This window comes from Salmo salar, chromosome 19, assembly GCF_965601325.2.
Source record: "Salmo salar chromosome 19, fSalSal1, whole genome shotgun sequence".
NCBI lineage: Eukaryota > Metazoa > Chordata > Actinopteri > Salmoniformes > Salmonidae > Salmo > Salmo salar.
This window is the reverse complement of record NC_138309.1, coordinates 68274716-68295261: the sequence shown is the minus strand read 5'-3', so window position 1 is coordinate 68295261 and position 20546 is coordinate 68274716. Positions and strand designations below refer to the sequence as shown.

General features: G+C 42.5%; 1 protein-coding gene across 4 annotated transcripts in view; it reads right to left on the bottom strand.

The window, feature by feature from the left end:
• Positions 1-5691, bottom strand: part of LOC106579398 (double C2-like domain-containing protein alpha) — an 86628-nt gene extending 80937 nt beyond the window's left edge. For 2 of the 4 annotated variants that reach the window (XM_014159246.3, XM_014159247.3), the window contains exon 1: positions 5076-5684. The gene's annotated coding sequence lies outside the window, so the exon portion shown is untranslated. Of the gene's footprint in view, positions 1-5075 lie in introns of all 4 variants that reach the window. The other 2 variants (XM_014159248.3, XM_014159249.3) reach the window with 2 other exon arrangements.
• Positions 5692-20546: the final 14855 nt, after the last annotated feature.

Sequence of the window (20546 nt, the reverse complement as noted above, 5' to 3'; positions counted from 1 at the left end):
GAAGAGTGGGAGAAACTCCCCAAGTATAGGAGTGCCAAGCTTGTAGCGTCATACCCAAGAAGAGTCAAGGCTGTAATCGCTGCCAATGTTGCTTCAACAAAGTACTGAGTACATGGTCTGAATACTTATGTAAATGTGATATTTTTTATTCTAAAAACCTGTTTTGCTTTGTCATTATGGGGTACTGTGTGAAGATTGATGAGAAAATAAACTATTTAATCAATTTTAGAATAAGGTTGTAATGTAACAAAATGTAGAAAAAGTAAAGTGGTCAGAACTCTTTCCGAATCAAAGTGACTGTTTTATACACTGAAAAATCTTTTTAGTAAAAGAAATGGAAAATTCACAGATCTAAATTTTGAGATATTCCCATTTACTTCTGTACATGCTTAACTCAGTGCTGTTAAAACATTTCTGAATCATATTTCTTCTCTTTCCAGTAAGATTCATCCTTAAGAAGATCAGCATACATTTCCAATAACACTTATTAACAGAGTTATGGATCGTAGGTTTTAAATCTAGAGATATGGCACTATGATCAATGGGAGGGGAAGCTGAAATGGAAGTGTTACAGACATACAGTTGAAGTCTGAAGTTTACATACACTTAGGTTGGAGTCAATACAATTCGTTTTTCAACCACTCCACACATTTCTTGTCAACAAACTATAGTTTTGGCAAGTCAGTTAGGGCATCTACTTTGTGCATGACAAGTCATTTTTCCAACAATTGTTTACAGAATTATAATTCACTGTATCACAATTCCAGTGGGTCAGAAGTTTACATGCACTAAGTTGACTGTGCCTTTAAACAGCTTGGAAAATTCCAGAAAATTATGTCATGGCTTTAGAAGCTTCTGATAGGCTAATTGACATCATTTGACATCATTTGAGTGAATTGGAGGTGTACCTGTGGATGTATTTCAAGGCCTACCTTCAAAGTCAGTGCCTCTTTGCTTGACATCATGGGAAAATCAAAAGAAACAGGTACCTAAGTATCTATATCCACAGTAAAACGAGTCCTGTATCGACATAACCTGAAAGGCCGCTCAGCAAGGAAGAAGCCACTGCTCCAAAACCACCATAAAAAAGCCAGACTACGGTTTGCAACTGCACATGGGGACAAAGATCGTACTTTTTGGAGAAATGTCCTCTGGTCTGATGAAACAAAAATAGAATTGTTTGGCCATAATGACCATAGTTATGTTTGGAGGAAAAAGGGGAAGGTTTGCAAGCCGAAAAACACCATCCCAACCGTGAAGCACGGGGGTGGCAGCATCATGTTGTGGGGGTGCTTTGCTGCAGGAGAGACTGGTGCAATTCCCAAAATAGATGGCTTCATGAGGCAGGAAAATGATGTGGACATATTGAAGCAACATCTCAAGACATGAGTCAGGAAGTTAACGCTTGGTCGCAAATGGGTCTTCCAAATGGACAATGACCCCAAGCATACTTCCAAAGTTGTGGCAAAATGGCTTAAGGACAACAAAGTCAAGGTATTGGAGTGGCCATCACAAAGCCCTGACCTCAATCCTATGGAACATTTCTGGGCAGAACTGAAAAAGTTTATGCGAGCAACAGCTCTGTCAGGAGGAATGGGCCAAAATTCACCCAACTTATTGCGGGAAGCTTGTGGAAGGCTACCCGAAACATTTGATCCAAGTTAAAGAATTTAAAAGCAATACTACCAAATACTAATTGAGAGTATGTACATTTCTGACCCACTGGGAATGTGATGAAAGAAATAAAAGCTGAAATAAATCATTCTCTCTACTATTATTCTGACATTTCACATTCTTAAAATAAAGTGGTGATCCTAACTGCCCTAAGACAGGGACATTTTATTAGGATTAAATGTCAGGAATTGTGAAAAACTGAGTTTAAATGTATTTGGCTAAGGTGTATGTAAACTTCCGACTTCAACTGAAGGTGGCTAAATTGTTTGAAATGAGCCAATCATGAATTATTGATTTACTGGGACCATTGGGTTTGAACCAAGCAAATTGCTTGACATCTGGGTTCCGAACTCGCCAAATATCCATTAATGCATAAGAGTCACAACAGCTGGAGATAAGACTATTGTAATGATGCACATCATATCTAGGGGGACATCGATCAGTTGGCTCATCTGGGGCCATGTTAGCAGTATTCAGCTGTCAGCAGCCAATGGCTAGCAGTTTTTTTTACTGGTGATAAAAATGGATGATTGCCATGATTTTTTTCAAGTCATTACTGAATTATTTCATGTACAAAAAAAATCAAACGTTAAACCTTAAACAATTCATGGTAATTCATAATAACCTTGTAAACAATTAATTTAGATTGGGCATTTATTTAAAACAGGCGTTTGTTTAATTGCTGACGTGTGCTGTTGCCCAGCTATTAAAAAGGAAAGGCAGCTATTTGAGACTCAGCGTTTAATTGTCGTTTTACAGTAATACATATTTTTTTTATATTTACATAATTTTGAACTGAGAAAAGTTAAATATAAATTGACATCTTCCCGGAGAGAGACTTTCTACAAAATGTGCCCTACCCGATTGGAAAATAGTGACGAGGGTACTTGAAATGTAACATCCAATCGAAATATTGCCCCCAGCGGATCTTTCAAACTGTTTTTGCAATGCAAAAATCTCCAAACCTCCAAGGAAGGCTTCTATTTGAGCCAGTTGTCTATTTCCTTAATGCACACTGCTTTTTTCCATTTGCATAGTTTGTTGTTTAATTCCAGCATTCACTTCAAGCATTTTAATCAATTTCTTAATTTCCTGCACTGTGTTATCATCTACACACTGTCTCAGGTTTCTTTTGTCTTAGCATGCCTAAAAAAAATATACACAGTACCTGTCAAGTTTGGACACACCTACTCATTCCAGGGTTTTTCTTTATTTGTATTATTTTCTACATTGTAAAATAATAGTGAAGACATGGACTATGTAGTAATTCAAGGCACACTCAACCAGCATGGCTATCATAGCATTCTGCAGCAATATGCCATCCCATCTGGTTTGCGCTTAGTGGAACAATCATTTGTTTTTCAACAGGACAATGACCCAACACACCTCCAGGCTGTGTAAGGGCTAATTGACCAAGAAGGAGAGTGATGGAGTGCTGTATCAGATGACCTGGCCTCCACAATCACCCGACCTCAAACGAATTGAGATGGTTTGGGATGAGTTGGACCGCAGAGTGAAGGGAAAGCAGCCAACAAGTGCTCAGCATATATGGGAACTACTTCAAGACTGTTGTTAAAGTATTCCACGTGAATCTGGTTGAGAGAATGCCAAATGTGTGCAAAGCAGTCATCAAGGCAAAGGGTGGCTACTTTGAAAAATCTAAACTCTAAAATATAGTTTGATTTGTTTAACACTTTTTTGATTACTACATGATTCCATATGTGATATTTCATAGTTTTGATGTCTTTACTATTATTCTTCAATGTAGAAAATAGTAAAAATAAAGAATACCAAACTTTTGACTGGTATTGTATATACGTTTCCTTTACAGAATACGTATTCTCTTCTTTGACTCCGCATTTTCGGCGGTACTTACTTTCGCAACTAGAGGGCGATCTGACAATTTATAGGGGGTCTCTCTACTCCCGAAGTTGTTGACTGTTTTTGTGCTTGCCAGTTAGCTAGAAGTTCTCAGCTGTTAGCAGCCAATTGTTTGTTACTGGTGATAAAAATGGATGATTGCCATTATTGCAATTAAGGTCATTTTCTGTATATGCATCTTTCTTTCGATGCCAAACCCACCACTGGTGTGCATGACCAAAGAGCTCTATTTTCTTCTCATCGGACAATAGCACCGGTTCCAATCCAAGTGCCAATGCCGTTTAGCAAACTCCAGGCGTTTAGCAAACTCCAGGTGTGTACATTTGTTGGTTGCTCTCAATTAAGGATTTTTTTCTGGCAACCCTTCCAAAAAGCCTATTGGCATGGAGGTGGCATCTAATTGTAGATTTAGAGACCTGAAAAAGGGCTTTATCAACCCTGACAGACAAGAGCATCTCAGAAAAACTTCTTAGCAACAAGAGTCCCCCTTCCAACTCAACCCTGCCTCTCCCTTCTTCAGTTAGCTCTTTCACTTTGAATTAGACTCATATCATATGCATGGTCGCTCCCACGACTTCCTCTTTTCATCCTCTCACCCCCGTTTCCGCTCTCTATCCATCAACCCTTTGTCTTGCATCTTCCTGTCTTTATCTTTCTCATTATCTCTGTCAGTCTTTTTGGCGTTTCTTTCCCCAACCTGTGTTGTGTTACTTTCTTTCCAGTCCTTCATAGAACACAAATAGGCCCTCGGCAGTCTCTTTTCACCTTTAAATAACACCGTGGAGACAGACATTATTGTGCAGTGCGCTCTACTCATTAGAACCTAACAGTCTGTGTTTCCCTCAGCCTCCTAGTACCACAGTGAGCGCTTGTCAATTAGAGTCAAATTATTTCCAGTGTGTGTGTGCTTTTGTGTGTGTTTGTTTCAGGATTGGAGCTGGGGTAGGGGTTGCATGTGTGTTAGAGGGAGATACAAAAAAAAAAAAAAAAACGAAAAATGTGCATATGTGTGAGGGCGAGATACAGCATCAAGTCTCTAGTTGTGTGTGAGCGAGAGAGTTAAATAAATCAAACTTAAAGTGTGTACGTGTGTGTACGTGTATATGTGTTCTGTACGTACGTGCATGTGTGCGTGGGTGGGTACACCCTACAACTTGGCTACGCATTGTTTTTCTTGTATTCGTTTCACAGTGTAGCACAGGTGACAATCTTTGAGAGTAAATGTCACATGAAGTGAACGGACATACTGATGACTACATTGAGTGAGGAGACACTGACAGCTCAAACAGCTAATACTGACAAACTGCACATTAGACCTACTGATAATGAGAAAAAAGAGAGGAGTAGAGGGGATGTGACAATGCAGGGAACGAGTGAATGTGGACAGTAAAATAAGCAGAGTGATAGAATAAACAAAAGATCAAGATAAAAAACATTGCAATCACAAAAGAGAGCTTAGAAATAGATCAAAATGCAATATCTACTGATAAAAAAGTACTGATATAAAAGTATGGACTTACCTTAGTAATAGCGTGAGTGTGAAACTCCCCCCAAAAAACTGGAAATTCCGGTGAAGAGAGAATCAAGACTAACAGGTGGTGAGGAGAAGGGAGGGAGGAAGACAGAGAGAGAGAGATGGAGAAAGAGAGATAGTGAGAGAAAGTCAGGGAGAGGAGAAAGATGCATTCAAAATGTAATGCATGAATAGTTCAAGTTGAGATAAAAAAGAGAAGGAAGAACAAAGGCATGCTGGAGGAGGAAGATTATAGAGTGAGTCAACGGGAAGGAAAATTATTCCTTGACAGATATTCCTTGACAGTCTGTTTTGCGCTTCTGTGTGTGACTATTTCTGTCTTTCCTTTCTCTCCCTCATTCTCTTTCTCTCCTCCCACTTGCCCTCCCTCCTCCTTCAGTGCAGTGTTGCAGTTGTTCCAGGATCACCAGAAAAACTCTTTCTCTCTTTTCTGTTCTGTTTGCTTTCCAAGCCAGTGCCAATGCAATGCAGTACAGACTGTGCCAGTATATCACTCGCCTCTCTATCCACCTCTCTCCCAGTCTCCCTTTCTGTCTCTCTCTCCTCTCAGTATGTCTGTTTCTTCCCCTCCTTCTCCCCCTCCCAGTCTCTCTCTGTCTCTACACTCCACTCCCCCCTCTCAGTCAACCCCCCCACCCCTCAGTCTCTGTCTGCCCCTCTTTCTCTCTCCCTCTCTCACACACTCACTCTTCCTCTCCATATAATTAAACTAATTGTACTTCAGGCAGTGATAGACACAGGCAGACATGCTGTTTCCCCTTCTCTCCTCTTGGTAAAGGGTCATAATTGGTGTTGCTTATGGGTCTTCCTGTTGTTATCCCTCACTCCCTCCCTCCTTGTCTTTCCCTCTCTCTCAGTCTGTCTCTCTCTCTTTCCCTCCCTCCCTATCCCCTTCTCTCTGTGGCTCTCACAACCCAATCCCTGGCCTCCACTCTCTAAATCTATTCATCCATCACAGAGCAGCACAAATAATGTCAAAGTTTCATTGTAGTATAGCAATGAGGACTAGCTGGCCATTTTTAGGACTAGCTGGCACAGAGTCAGTCTCTTTCTGTTCATGTCTTTCTATTCTTTCCCCCTTCCACTCAAATGCATATGAATTCACAGTCACATTCTTTTTCAGGCACACGCACACAAGTATGCATGCATGCACGCAGACACCGCACGCACACACATACCCGTAAACTCTCAAAAAAGAGTGTTCAATCATTCTAACCTTTTCTAATCCGCTACTCTTTCCCTCACTCATATCTCACTTTCCCAAAGCTGCTATTTTCTTCTCTTTACATCCACTAGTGTTGATGAACAGTGAAAATCCCCTCGTAAAAAATGCACGTGGTCCACTATCAGCATGAAAGTAATTACCCAGTATCTCCACAGCAATTATGTCATGCTTGGCTATGTTGACATTAGAAGAAAATGACCATCCATCCAAGTCTACAAACGATTGATCGACTCCTAGGAATATTGCATATGCTTGTGGATTATATGGATTATAGAACTGTACATGCCTAGTTCTGTATTTTTTTTAAAAGATTGGGCTGGCATAATAACAAACCAGGTGTTTCAATCTGACAAATATTTTACCTCAAAGTGAGTAGAAGACTATATATGAGAAATACAGCAATATCGATTAAAGGATCCCAAGACTCTCTGGAATAGAGTGATTGATGATGGATGCTGAAAGGAAAAAAATATATATAGCTGTGAGCAGCAATGATCAGGTTTCACAGTATGACAGAAAGGACATAAGATCATTTGGATAACAAAGCAACCACTCTATCATGTAGGAATTCAGTTTGGTTCATCTTAGGGACGTCCATGATAGTGATTACAAGTTTTGAGTTAAAACGCCACAATGGAGTGGATTTACAGTGATTTAAATTGACATGTAAAATTTCTTAGCTTTTCTCAAACTAAAGTAAAACATGTACATGTAATTTGGTGTCATTTGGTTCATGAGAAGAAGATTTTTTAAGTATTTTTTGGGAAAATGTTTGCATATTAGTATATGCGCTATTATGAATCTACTGGCATAGTGTTGGCATCTTTGAATGCATCAATGTTATTTTCTCAAACTCTTTAGGGACTATTGTGATGAGTCCAAAGACCACATTTGGAGTGAATCTGACTTTTAGATTTTTTTAATGGTTATTTTAAGCATTAGCGTTGCATAGTAAAAAAAGTAAATGTTAATAGTTTCTCTATTTGTTAAGATATCAATGCCAAACGTAACATGGTTCATCCTGGTAATGTCTTTGATGACCCTAAAAAGTTTCAAGTTCATAGGCCATTATGGAGTGGATTTACAAAGGATTTAAATGGACACATAAATTCTGATTTCCTGATTGATCAATAACTCAGCTATCCCTTATCCAATCCCTTAGTTGGTGTTATTTGGACATATGGTTCATGAGAAGATTTTCAAAGATTGTAAAAAAATAAAAATAAGATTGAGGAAAATCTATGCTGACGGACCTTATGGGTCCTTGAGGGAAATTTGTTCAGCATGAGGAAAGACACCTACATACAAAGTAGGTCAAATGGGTTGACGATATGAGGGTGTAAGTGAGACTGCTTATAATAGCACCCCCTATAAGCCCATCGGTGCCATTCGTTTTGACCAAGTTACTCATGTCCTCTAGTTTCTGAGTGCCAAATTAGAAAACATTTTACCAATCTATGCTTAGGTTATTTGACCATGTAAATCTTTTTTTATTATTATTAATAATTCAAACAATAACAATAGATTTCACAGCTTCGCGGTGAACCCCTAATAAAATCACAGACGATGATCGCAGAGACTTGTGGACTTAGAAGGGAAGGTTTGTTTCTTTCGTTTTCCTGTTGCAATTTTCCTGAGAGTAAGATCATGTACGGAGGAGTGAAATATAAGAAGGCTCTTGTAAAATAATCTCTCTGGTACATCGACTGCATCCCAAATGGCACCCTATTTCCTATATAGTAGACTACTTTTGACCAAAGTACTGGTCAAAAGAGCTGCACTTTATAAAGAATAGGGTGCTATTGGGGGAGCAGACATCCTCTCCAGTACATATTCTGTGATCCAGATCCACCCTGGAGTATTGGGTGATTCACTAGCTGACAGAAGTGACAGACGGAAACGTTGGCATCATTACGGGTATTAACTTAGATCCTGCCTGAAATAAAGGAGAGGCTGTTGTGTGACTTACGGTATAGTCTATTAATGATATTAAGACAAATACTAGCCTGGTCCCAGGTCTGTTTGTGCTCTTGCCAACTCCATTGCTCATTGTTAAGCCATGTTTTGCATGACAAGAAGTTAGCATGATATCACAAACAGACTGGCCCTCAAACTAGACGAATACCAACATTGGTGTATGATACTGTGAGAGAACAACCCCAAACACTAGAATAGATCATATTAAAATAACATAATTAATGTACAAATGAAAGGTAATAGGCTAGATCCATGATCCCAAAAAGACTGTCAATTTTTATATAAGATATTCCGACTCATAATGGTCTTGACATCTTGAAGAAGAAAACAATAATTTCACACAAAAAACAAAATGGCCTTGGTGAGCTTTTAGTGATCTTGTGTGGCTCAGTTGGTAGAGCATGGTGCTTGGGTTGTGGGTTCCATGGGGACCAGTATGAAAATGTATTTTTTTTATTTTACCTTCATTTAACTAGGCAAGTCAGTTAAGAACATATTCTTATTTTCAATGACGGCCTAGGAAGAGTGGGTTAACTGCTTTGTTCAGGGGCAGAACGACAGATTTTTACCTTGTCAGCTCGTGGATTCAATCTTGCAACCTTTTGGTTACTAGTCCAACTCTCTAACCACTAGGCTACCTGCCACCCTGTATGCACTCACCCTGTAAGTCGCTCTGGATAAGAGCATCTGCTAAATGACTAAAATGTAAAATATGCACTGCAAAATGATCCAAAAGAAGTTTACACTAAGAATACCAAACATTAAGAACCCCTCCCTAATATTGAGTTGCACCCCCCACCTTTTGCTCTCAGAACAGTCTCAATTTGTCGGGGCATGGACTCCACAAGGTGTCGAAAGCGTTCCACAGGGATGCTGGCCCATGTTGACTCCAAAGCTTCCCACAGTTGTGTCAAGTTGGCTTGATGTCCTTTGGGTAGTGGACCATTCTTGATACACATGGGAAACTGTTGAGTGTGAAAAACACAGCAGCATTGCAGTTCTTGACACAAAGTCACTTACATTTTTTGTCTTGCCAATTCACCCTCTGAATGGCACACATACATAATCCATGTCTCAATTGTCTCAAGGCTTAAAAATCATTCTTTAACCCGTCTCCACCCCTTTATATACACTAATTGAAGTGGATTTAACAAGTGACATCAATAAGGGATCATAGCTTTCACCTGGATTCACCTGGTCATGGAAAGAGCGGTTGTTCTTAATGTTTTGTATACTCAGTGTATATTCTATAGACAAGTGGCAAAAGCGCCATTCCCACTGTCCTTGGTTGCCACTTGGAGACAGGCAGCCTGCAACACACTTCTCTGTAGTGCCTTACCCTCGTTCACATGAGTCTGCCCAGAGCATGTTTGTGTGTGCAGTTGCTTGAGATCTGCCCTGGAAGGATCTTGAGATCTGACCTGGAAGGATATTGACCTCATTCCGTCAGTAGAGGATGCCTGGTTATTCCTTAAAAGTGATTTCCTCACAATCTGAAATAAGCATGCCCCATTCAAAAAATGCTGAACCAGGAGTAGATATAGCCCTTGGTTCACTCCAGACCTGACTGCCCTTGACCAGCACAAAAGCATCCTGTGGCGTACTGAATTAACATCGAATAGCCCCCGCGATATGCAACTTTTCAGGGAAGTTAGGAACCAATATACACAGGCAGTTAGGAAAGCTAAGGCTAGCTTTTTCAAAAAGAAATTTGCATCCTGTAGCACAAACTCCAAAAAGTTCTGGGACACTGTAAAGTCCATGGAGAATAAGAGCACCTCCTCCCAGCTGCCCACTGCACAGAGGCTAGGAAACATGGTCACCACCGATAAATCCACGATAATTGAGAATTTCAATAAGCATTTTTCTACGGCTGGCTATGTACTTTCCACCTGTATACCCCTACCCCGGTCAACAGCCCTGCACCCCCCACAGCAACTTTCCCAAACCTCCCCCATTTCTCCTTCACCCAAATCCAGATAGCTGGCTAGACAATCTGGACCCTCTCTTTCTAAAATTATCCGCCACAATTGTTGCAACCCCTATTATTAGCCTGTTCAACTTTTCTTCCGTATCCTCTGAGATCCCTAAAGATTGGAAAGCTGCCGCGGTCATCCACCTCTTCAAAGGGGAGACACTCTAGACCCAAAATATTACAGACCTAGGCCAGGGCGGGAGGCAGACTTGTGGTTAGAGCGTTGGACTTGTAACCGAAAGGTTGCAAGATCGAATCCCTGAGCTGACATGGTACAAACCTGTCGTTCTGCCCCTGAACAAGGCAGTTAACCCACTGTTCCTAGGCCGTCATTTAAAATAAGAATTTGTTCTAAACTGACTTGCCTAGTTAAATAAAAGTAAAAATAAAAAATAAATCCTACCCTGCCTTTGTAAGGTCTTCGAAAGCCAAGTTAACAAACAGATCACTGACCATTTCAAATCCCACCGAACCTTCTCCGCTATGCAATCTGGTTTCTGAGCTGGTCATGGGTGCACCTCAGCCATGCTCAAGGTCCTAAACAATATCATAACCGCCATTGATAAAAGACAATACTGTGCAGCCGTATTCATCGACCTGGCCAAGGCTTTCGACTCTGTCAATCACCACATTCTTATCGGCAGACTCAACAGCCTTGGTTTCTCAAATGACTGGTTCACCAACTACTTCTCAGACAGAGTTCAGTGTGTCAAATCAGAGGGCTTGTTGTCCGGACCTCTGGCAGTTTCCATGGGGGTGCGCCACAGGGTTCAATTCTAGGACCGACTCTTTTCTCTGTATACATCAATGATGTCGCTCTTGCTGCTGGTGATTCTCTGAAAAACCTCTACGCAGATGACGCCATTCTGTATACTTCTGGCCCTTCTTTGGACACTGTTAACTAACCTCCAGACGAGCTTCAATGAAATACAACTCTCCTTCCGTGGCCTGCAACTGCTCTTAAATGCAAGTAAAACTAAATGCATGCTCTTCAACCGATCGCTGCCCGCATCTGCCCGCCCATCCAGCATCACTACTCTGGATGGTTCTGACAAATACCTAGGTGTCTGGTTAGAGTGTAAATTCTCCATCCAGACTCACATTAAGCATCTCCAATCCAAAATTAAATCTAGAATCGGCTTCCTATTTTGCAAACAAAGCATCCTTCACTCATGCTGCCAAACATACCCTCGCAAAACTGACTATCCTACTGATCCTTGACTTCGGCGATGTCATTTATAAAATAGCCTCCAACACTCTACTCAGCAAACTGGATGCAGTCTATCACAGTGCCCTCCGTTTTGTCACCAAAGCCCCATATACTACCCACCATTGCGACCTGTATGCTCTCGTTGGCTGGCCCCCGCTTCATATTCGACGCCAAACACACTGGCTCCAGGTCATCTATAAGTCTTTGCTAGGTAAAGCCCCGCCTTATCTCAGCTCACTGGTCATCATAGCAGCACCCACCCGAAGCACGCGCTCCAGCAGGTATATTTCACTGGTCACCCCCAAAGCCTATTCCTCCTTTGGCCGCCTTTCCTTCCAGTTTTCTGCTGCCAATGACTGGAACGAATTGCAAAAATCCCTGAAGCTGGAGACTCATATCTCCCTCACTAACTTTAAGCATCAGCTGTCAGAGCTGCTCACAGATCACTGCACCTGTACATAGCCCATCCAACTACCTCATCCCCATATTGTATATACACTGCTCAAAAAAATAAAGGGAACACTTAAACAACACAATGTAACTCCAAGTCAATCACACTTCTGTGAAATCAAACTGTCCACTTAGGAAGCAACACTGATTGACAATAAATTGCACATGCTGTTGTGCAAATGGAATAGACAACAGGTGGAAATTATAGGCAATTAGCTAGACACCCCCAATAAAGGAGTGGTTCTGCAGGTGGGGACCATAGACCACTTCTCAGTTCCTATGCTTCCTGGCTGATGTTTTGGTCACTTTTGAATGCTGGCGATGCTTTCACTGTAGTGGTAGCATGAGACGGAGTCTACAACCCACACAAGTGGCTCAGGTAGTGCAGCTCATCCAGGATGGCACATCAATGCGAGCTGTGGCAAGAAGGTTTGCTGTGTCTGTCAGCGTAGTGTCCAGAGCATGGAGGCGCTACTAGGAGACAGGCCAGTACATCAGGAGACGTGGAGGAGGCCGTAGGAGGGCAACAACCCAGCAGCAGGACCGCTACCTCCGCCTTTGTGCAAGGAGGAGCAGGAGAAGCACTGCCAGAGCCCTGCAAAATGACCTCCAGCAGGCCACAAATGTGCATGTGTCTGCTCAAACGGTCAGAAACAGACTCCATGAGGATGGTATGAGGGCCCGACGTCCACAGGTGGGGGTTGTGCTTACAGCCCAACACCGTGCAGGACGTTTGGCATTTGCCAGAGAACACCAAGATTGGCAAATTCGCCACTGGCGCCCTGTGCTCTTCACAGATGAAGCAGGTTCACACTGAGCACGTGACAGACGTGACGTGCTGCCTGCAACATCCTCCAGCATGACCGGTTTGGCAGTGGGTCAGTCATGGTGTGGGGTGACATTTCTTTGGGGGGCCGCACAGCCCTCCATGTGCTCGCCAGAGGTAGCCTGACTGCCATTAGGTACCGAGATGAGATCCTCAGACCCCTTGTGAGACCATATGCTGGTGCGGTTGGCCCTGGGTTCCTCCTAATGCAAGACAATGCTAGACCTCATGTGGCTGGAGTGTGTCAGCAGTTCCTGCAAGAGGAAGGCATTGATGCTATGGACTGGCCCGCCCGTTCCCCAGACCTGAATCCAATTGAGCACATCTGGGACATCATGTCTCGCTCCATCCACCAACGCCACGTTGCACCACAGACTGTCCAGGAGTTGGCGGATGCTTTAGTCCAGGTCTGGGAGGCGATCCCTCAGGAGACCATCCGCCACCTCATCAGGAGCATGCCCAGGCGTTGTAGGGAGGTCATACAGGCACGTGGAGGCCACACACACTACTGAGCCTCATTTTGACTTGTTTTAAGGACATTACATCAAAGTTGGATCAGCCTGTAGTGTGGTTTTCCACTTTAATTTTGAGTGTGACTCCAAATCCAGACCTCCATGGGTGGATAAATTGGATTTCCATTGATTATTTTTGTGTGATTTTGTTGTCAGCACATTCAACTATGTAAAGAAAAAAGTATTTATTAAGATTATTTCTTTCATTCAGATCTAGGATGTGTTGTTTAAGTGTTCCCTTTATTTTTTTGAGCAGTATATATATATTTTTTGCTCCTTTGCACCCCAGTATCTCTACTTGCACATTCATCTTCTGCACATCTATCACTCCAGTGTTTAATTGCTAAATTGTAATTACTTCGCCACTACGGCCTATTTATTGCCTTACCTCCCTAATCTTACCTCATTTGCACACACTGTATATAGTTTTTTCTATTGTGTTATTGACTGTACGTTTTTTTATTCCATGTGTAACTCTGTGTTGTTGTTTGTGTCGCACTGCTTTGCTTTATCTTGGCCAGGTCGCGGTTGTAAATGAGAACTTGTTCTGAACTGGCCTACCTGGTTAAATGAAGGTGAAATAAAACATTTATAATAAAAATAAATACAAAATTGACCACAACTAAGCCCAAAAGAGATTGTATTGGAAAATGACAATAATTTAATACCTTGATAGCATTGAGACACGATCACATCAATTTTTTGATTTTGATTTGTGGGAATACTTGGCAACAGATTTCCTCAATGATTTCTTTTTTATGCTGAATTCCTGGTTATTTTAGTCTTTTTTGGTCTAAAACTAAAATCCCAAAAATGTTTGGGGGTACAAAAAAAAATCTCACGGGACAGTTGTGACTATATAGAAATAATTATGCCGAAATTGCAAATTATTTTTTTTTTAAAAGAGGATTTCTATCAGCCTAATGGAGGTGTAGATTACATCTCACATTCCAGTGTTCAAACTTATAAACAGGGCTGCATGGGATTTCTCGTAATGTGACTCCTTGCAGCCAATGGCAATGTCCGCTTTAGGTATAATGCCAGAAGCTGCTTGTGAATTTGACAGCTCTAACACAGTTCCACCTCCGACACCGCCAAAACAACCGCTATGCGGATGTCGGCTAAAGCGGATCTATTTGAATAGAGCCCTTAGAATAGGGAAAGTAGTATGAAGGTGGATGCCGTGTAATGTGCATGAAATTATGCCCCAATTGGAGAAAACTAAATTAATAGAGAGTGATTAGGTGTTATTGTGACATGGCCCTCGAAGAGTTTCTGTTTAATTGATTGCTTCATTAAACAAAGAGTCTCATGAAGAGTCTCAGGAAGTCTGCCTCAGCGGTGATGATGAATTAGAGAGAGAAAATAAAGAGAGAGGGAGAAAGAGAGAGAGAGCGGAGAGAGATAGCGAATGGGAAAGAGGAGGAGAAAGAGGATATATTAAACATTATCATAGGTCAAGAGTGACATTGCACTTTTATGGACTTGAAATAGCTTTCATGTAATATTTTCGTTAGAAGCACTATTTCCCCCCAAACTCCGAAAAAGTGGAAGTAAGTGTAACAAATGAACAAACTATAGGCTAATGCATGGGGAACTGAAGAATAATACTTGGGGAACAGAAGCTACAATGTATAGAACAGAACTTAAGACTGAGGTATTGTTATGCACATACACAATCCCACCCCACCCAAACACAACTCTAAACACTGTTAATTCTCTACTGTGTATGGTCCTACTTGCAAATCTCAACTCAGTTGCTAGGCAACCGTTGAACTTATAATACCATCTGTATCATGACTGCAGTGGCCTGGTGGGGGTGGGGACGTGGGTGGAGGGTCAGAGGAGGGAATGTGTGAAGGGGGTTGGTTGAGAATAATGATGAAAAGGGGGACTTCATTTAGACCCTGTGCTTGATTGGGAGAGACAGCGATGCACAGACCTGTCTACTTCTCAGCCCCACCAGTCTGCCAACCTCTTATCATAACATCATTGTTTCAATACCCAATGTTGATTTGATGAGCAATGCCAAGCAACACCTCAGGTTACATTAAGAAGATTAGGGGGTGTCATTTCGGGAACACTCCAAACATGAAATATAAAAATGCACTCTTTCCTTTTTGACACATCGATATGTTCTTTTTTTTGTAGGCTATACCCAGGCAGAGATCAAATGTAAATCTTTAGTTGGAATTGAAATATGATTAGGCCTACCAACCAAATATAACTTTAAAGAAGTGTGGGACTATTTGTTCAGGTGTATAAAAAAAGAGGAAGGGAAAATCAAGTCACTTCACACTATGGCCCTGGTCAAAATTAATGCACCAAAAAGGGAATAGGGTGCCATTTTGGACGAAGCCACTGCCTTACAGTCTCTCAATGGAACTGCAGTGTGGATTCATTCAGGCATTCCAGTCTCTTCTGCTGCTCCAGCAATGGGACTTTTTCCCTCGGCCTCAAGGCTGAGCTGGAAGGAAGTTTTACAGTCAACCTTAAAGCAGCAAGCAGCAATCAGCAGTAGAAGTTTAAAATGGCGCCGGAAGAAATGGCAGCAGTTTAACGGGCGCCCAACCAATTGTTCTATTATGTGGGTTTTTTCACGTTATTTGTAACTTATTTTGTACATAATGTTTCTGCAACCGTATCTTACGGCAAAAAAGAGCTTCTGGATATCAGGACAGCAATCACTCACCTCGGATTAGACAAAGATTTTTTCTACAACAAGCAGGACGCACAGGACATTCTCCAAACACCCCACAGGGCCAACATCCCCGTTGTTTGCAAGAGGAAGCGACGCAGGTACAGAGGACAAAAAGCCGGATCCCTGGTCAGGACCTGGAGAAGGCGACTGGGAAAGCTGCCGTTACCGTCAATACTACTCGCCAACGCGCAATCATTGGACAATAACAATAAACTAGACAAGGTACGATCACAAATATCCTACCAACGGCACATCAAAAAACGTAATATCCTATGTTTCACAGAATCGTGGCTGAATGGGAGGGGGGTCTGTGCATATTTGTAAACAATAGCTGGTGCACGAAATCTAAGGTCTCTAGATTTTGCTCACCTGAAGTAGAGTATATTGTGATAAATTGCAGCCACACTACTTGCCTAGAGAGTTTTCAGCTATACTTTTCGTGGCTGTTTATATACCACTACAGACAGATGCTGGCACTAAGACCACACTCAGTCAGCTGTATAAGGAAATAAAAAAACAGGAAACCACTCACCCAGTGGCGGCGCTCCTAGTGGCGGGAGACTTTAATGCAGGGAAACTTAAATCAGTTCAACCAAATTTCTATCATGTTAAATGTGCAAACGGAAGGAAAAAAAAATTCTAGATCACCTGTACTCCACACACAGAGACGCGTACAAAACTCTCCCTCGCCCCCCATTTGATAAATCCGACCACAACGCTATCCTCCTGATTCCTGCTTATAAGCAAAAATTAAACCAGGAAGCACCAGTGACTCAGTCTATAAAAAAGTGATCAGATGAAGCAGATGCTAAACTACAGGACTGTTTTGCTTTCACAGACTGGAACATGTTCCGGGATTGTTCCGATGGCATTACGTCACATCAGTCACTGGCTTTATCAATAAATGAAATGAATCGAGGACATCGTCCCCACAGTGACTGTACATACATACCCCAACCAGAAGCCATGGATTACAGGCAACATTCGCACTGAGCTAAAGGGTAGAGCTGCCGCTTTCAAGGTGCGGGACTAACACGGAAGCTTACAAGAAATCCTGCTATGCCCTGCAACAAACCATCAAACAGGCAAAGCGTCAATACAGGGCTAAGATTGAATCATACTACACCGGCTCCGACGCTTGTCTTATGTGGCAGGGCTTGCAAACTATTACAGACTACAAAGGGAAGCACAGCCGCGAGCTGCCCAGTGACACAAGCCTACCTGACGAGCTAAATCACTTCTAACACTGAGGCATGCATGAGCACCAGCTGTTCCGGACGACTGTGTGATCACGCTCTCCGTAGTCAACATGAGTAAGACCTTTAAAACAGGTCAACATACACAAGGCTGCGGGGCCAGACGGATTACCAGGACGTGTGCTCCGGGCATGTGCTGACCAACTGGCAGGTGTCTTCACTGACATTTTCAACATGTCCCTGATTGAGTCTGTAATACCAACATGTTTCAAGCAGACCACCATAGTCCCTGTGCCCAAGAACACAAAGGCAACCTGCCTAAATGACTACAGACTCATAGCACTCATATCTGTAGCCATGAAGTGCTTTGAAAGGTTGGTAATGGCTCACATCAACACCATTATCCCAGAAACCCTAGACCCACTTCAATTTGCATACCGCACAAACAGATCCACAGATGATGCAATCTCTATTGCACTCCACACTGCCCTTTCCCACCTGGAGAAAAGGAACACCTATGTGAGAATGCTATTCATTGACTACAACTCAGCGTTCAACACCATAGTACCCTCAAAGCTCATCACTAAGCTAAGGATCCTGAGACTAAACACCTCCCTCTGCAACTCGATCCTGGACTTCCTGACAGGCCGCCCCCAGGTGGTGAGGGTAGGTAGCAACACATCTGCCACGCTGATCCTCAACACTGGAGCTCCCCAGGGGTGCGTGCTCAGTCCCCTTCCTGTACTCCATGTTCACCCACGACTGCATGGCCAGGCACGACTCCAACACCATCATTAAGTTTGCAGATGACACAACAGTGGTAGGCCTGATCACCGACAATGACGAGACAGCCTATAGGGAGGAGGTGAGAGACCTGGCGGGTGGTGCCAGAATAACAACCTATCCCTCAACATAACCAAGACTAAGGAGATGATTGTGGACTACAGGAAAAGGAGGACCGAGCACGCCCCCATTCTCATCGACAGGGCTGTAGTGGAGCGGGTTGAGAGCTTTAAGTTCCTTGGTGTCCACATCAACAACAAACTAGAATGGTCCAAACACACCAAGACAGTCATGAAGAGGGCATGACAAAGCCCATTCCCCCTCAGGAAACTAGAAAGATTTGGCATGGGTCCTGAGATCCTCAAAAGGTTCTACAGCTGCAACATCGAGAACATCCTGACTGGTTGCATCACTGCCTGGTACGGCAATTGCTCGGCATCTGACCGCAAGGCACTACAGAGGGTAGTGCGCACGGCCCAGTACATCACTGGGGCTAAGCTGCCTGCCATCCAGGACCTCTACACCAGGCAGTGTCAGAGGAAGGCCCTAAAAATTGTCAAAGACCTCAGCCACCCCAGTCATAGACTGTTCTCTCTACTACCGCATGGCAAGCGGTACCAGAGTGCCAAGTCTAGGACAAAAAGGCTTCTCAACAGTTTTTACCCCCAAGCCATAAGACTCCTGAACAGGTAGTCAAATGGCTACCCGGACTATTTGCATTGTGTGCCCCCCCCCCCCAACCCCTCTTTTTACGCTGCTGCTACTCTGTTTATCATATACGCATAGTCACTTTAATTATGCATTCATGTACATACTACCTCAATTGGGCCGACCAACCAGTGCTCCCGCACATTGGCTAACCGGGCTATCTGCATTGTGTCCCGCCACCCGCCAACCCCTCTTTTACGCTACTGCTACTCTCTGTTCATCATATATGCATAGTCACTAACCATATCTACATGTACATACTACCTCAATCAGCCTGACTAACCGGTGTCTGTATGTGGCCTCACTACTTTTATAGCCTCGCTACTGAATATAGCCTGTCTTTTTACTGTTGTTTTATTTCTTTACCTACCTATTGTTCACCTAATACCTTTTTTGCACTATTGGTTAGAGCCTGTAAGTAAGCATTTCACTGTAAGGTTTACACCTGTTGTATTCGGCGCACGTGACAAAAACATTGATTTGATTAGAAACAAAGTGTTCAGTAAAAATCTGAGGGATCGGGCTCGAGAAATGTAATCCTTCTTAAATTCAGAGTTATGGATGCAAGAGTGACCATCCATGTATAGTTTCATCAATGTTTTGAGGCTTTAGTGTTTGTTTACATTTACTTTGTTTATAAACATTGGAGTAAAACATGCATATATTTTGGGTTCTGATGGAGTGTGACAGTTGAACTTAGCTCATGAGACATTTATAAGTTATATTCTTCAAGAATCAATGGGTACATATTAGGGGTAAAGCGGTTCACAAAACTCACGGTCAGTTGGGTACGATATGGTACAGTGGTGTCACGGTTCGGTGTCATGGTTCAACAAAATAAATGCCTGAGAAATATGTCATTTGTATTTAGATTTTCCATTTATTATAATAGTATACATGGGTAGTGTCACGTGTTCTCCCTCTCCAGCCTCTAGGTCACCAGGCTGCTTGTTAGGGCACACACACCTGTCACCAGCGTTAGGTGCATAATGACACTCACCTGGACTCCATCACCTCATTGATTACCTGCCCTTTATATGTCACTCCCTTTGGTTTCTTCCCCAGTCGTCATTGTTCCTGTTTTATGTCGGTGGGCCGTTTGTGTTTCTTGATTTACTAATGAAATGTTTTCACTCCCTGAACTTGCTTCCCGACTCTCAGCGCACTCGTTACAGCTGGCTTGAATTCCCAGGAGCATATGGAAACAAAGGGACAACAAAAAACAGCAGTGCCTGCCTTATAACATGAAATAAAAGTCATTTAAAACAGAACTTCAACAAGAGTGCATAGTCCAGCAGCATATATCAACATTAAGTCACATAGCAGTGCCTTAAACAAAATAGGACCACTTGAGACTGGTTACTTGAAAAAAATGTAACTTTATCAGATTTTCAAGTTTTTCTTTAAGAACATTAGTCTATCCACATTATCTGCAGTGAGCACAGATCGGCTTGCTGTGACAATGTCAGCCACTGTGGAGAATACCCGCTCGCTAGGGACAGAGGTCCCAGGCACAGCCAGGTAGTGTCTTGCTAACATGGTAACCTGAGGGTATATTAACTCTTTGGTCTTCCACCATGTAAGTGGATCAGCATCCAGGGGAATACAGTCCACTCCCTGTATGAGGTCACCTCCTCCTCTATGACCTTGACTTGGTTCCCTGCTCCTGGGTCGTGAACAACTCACCAAAAAGCTCAACCATGGCAGACTTTTTTTCTGGAGGAGAACCCCTGTCGTCTGCCGTCTCTGGAGAGGGGTTGGCTCCTGTGGTATCTGTGGCTTGACCCTGCAGAATTATATTATATGAAAATTATTATCTCTGAAGTGGCTTTAAAAATATGATTTGTTTTTAGAAATATATATCAGACACTTATAACAATTACAATTATTACTT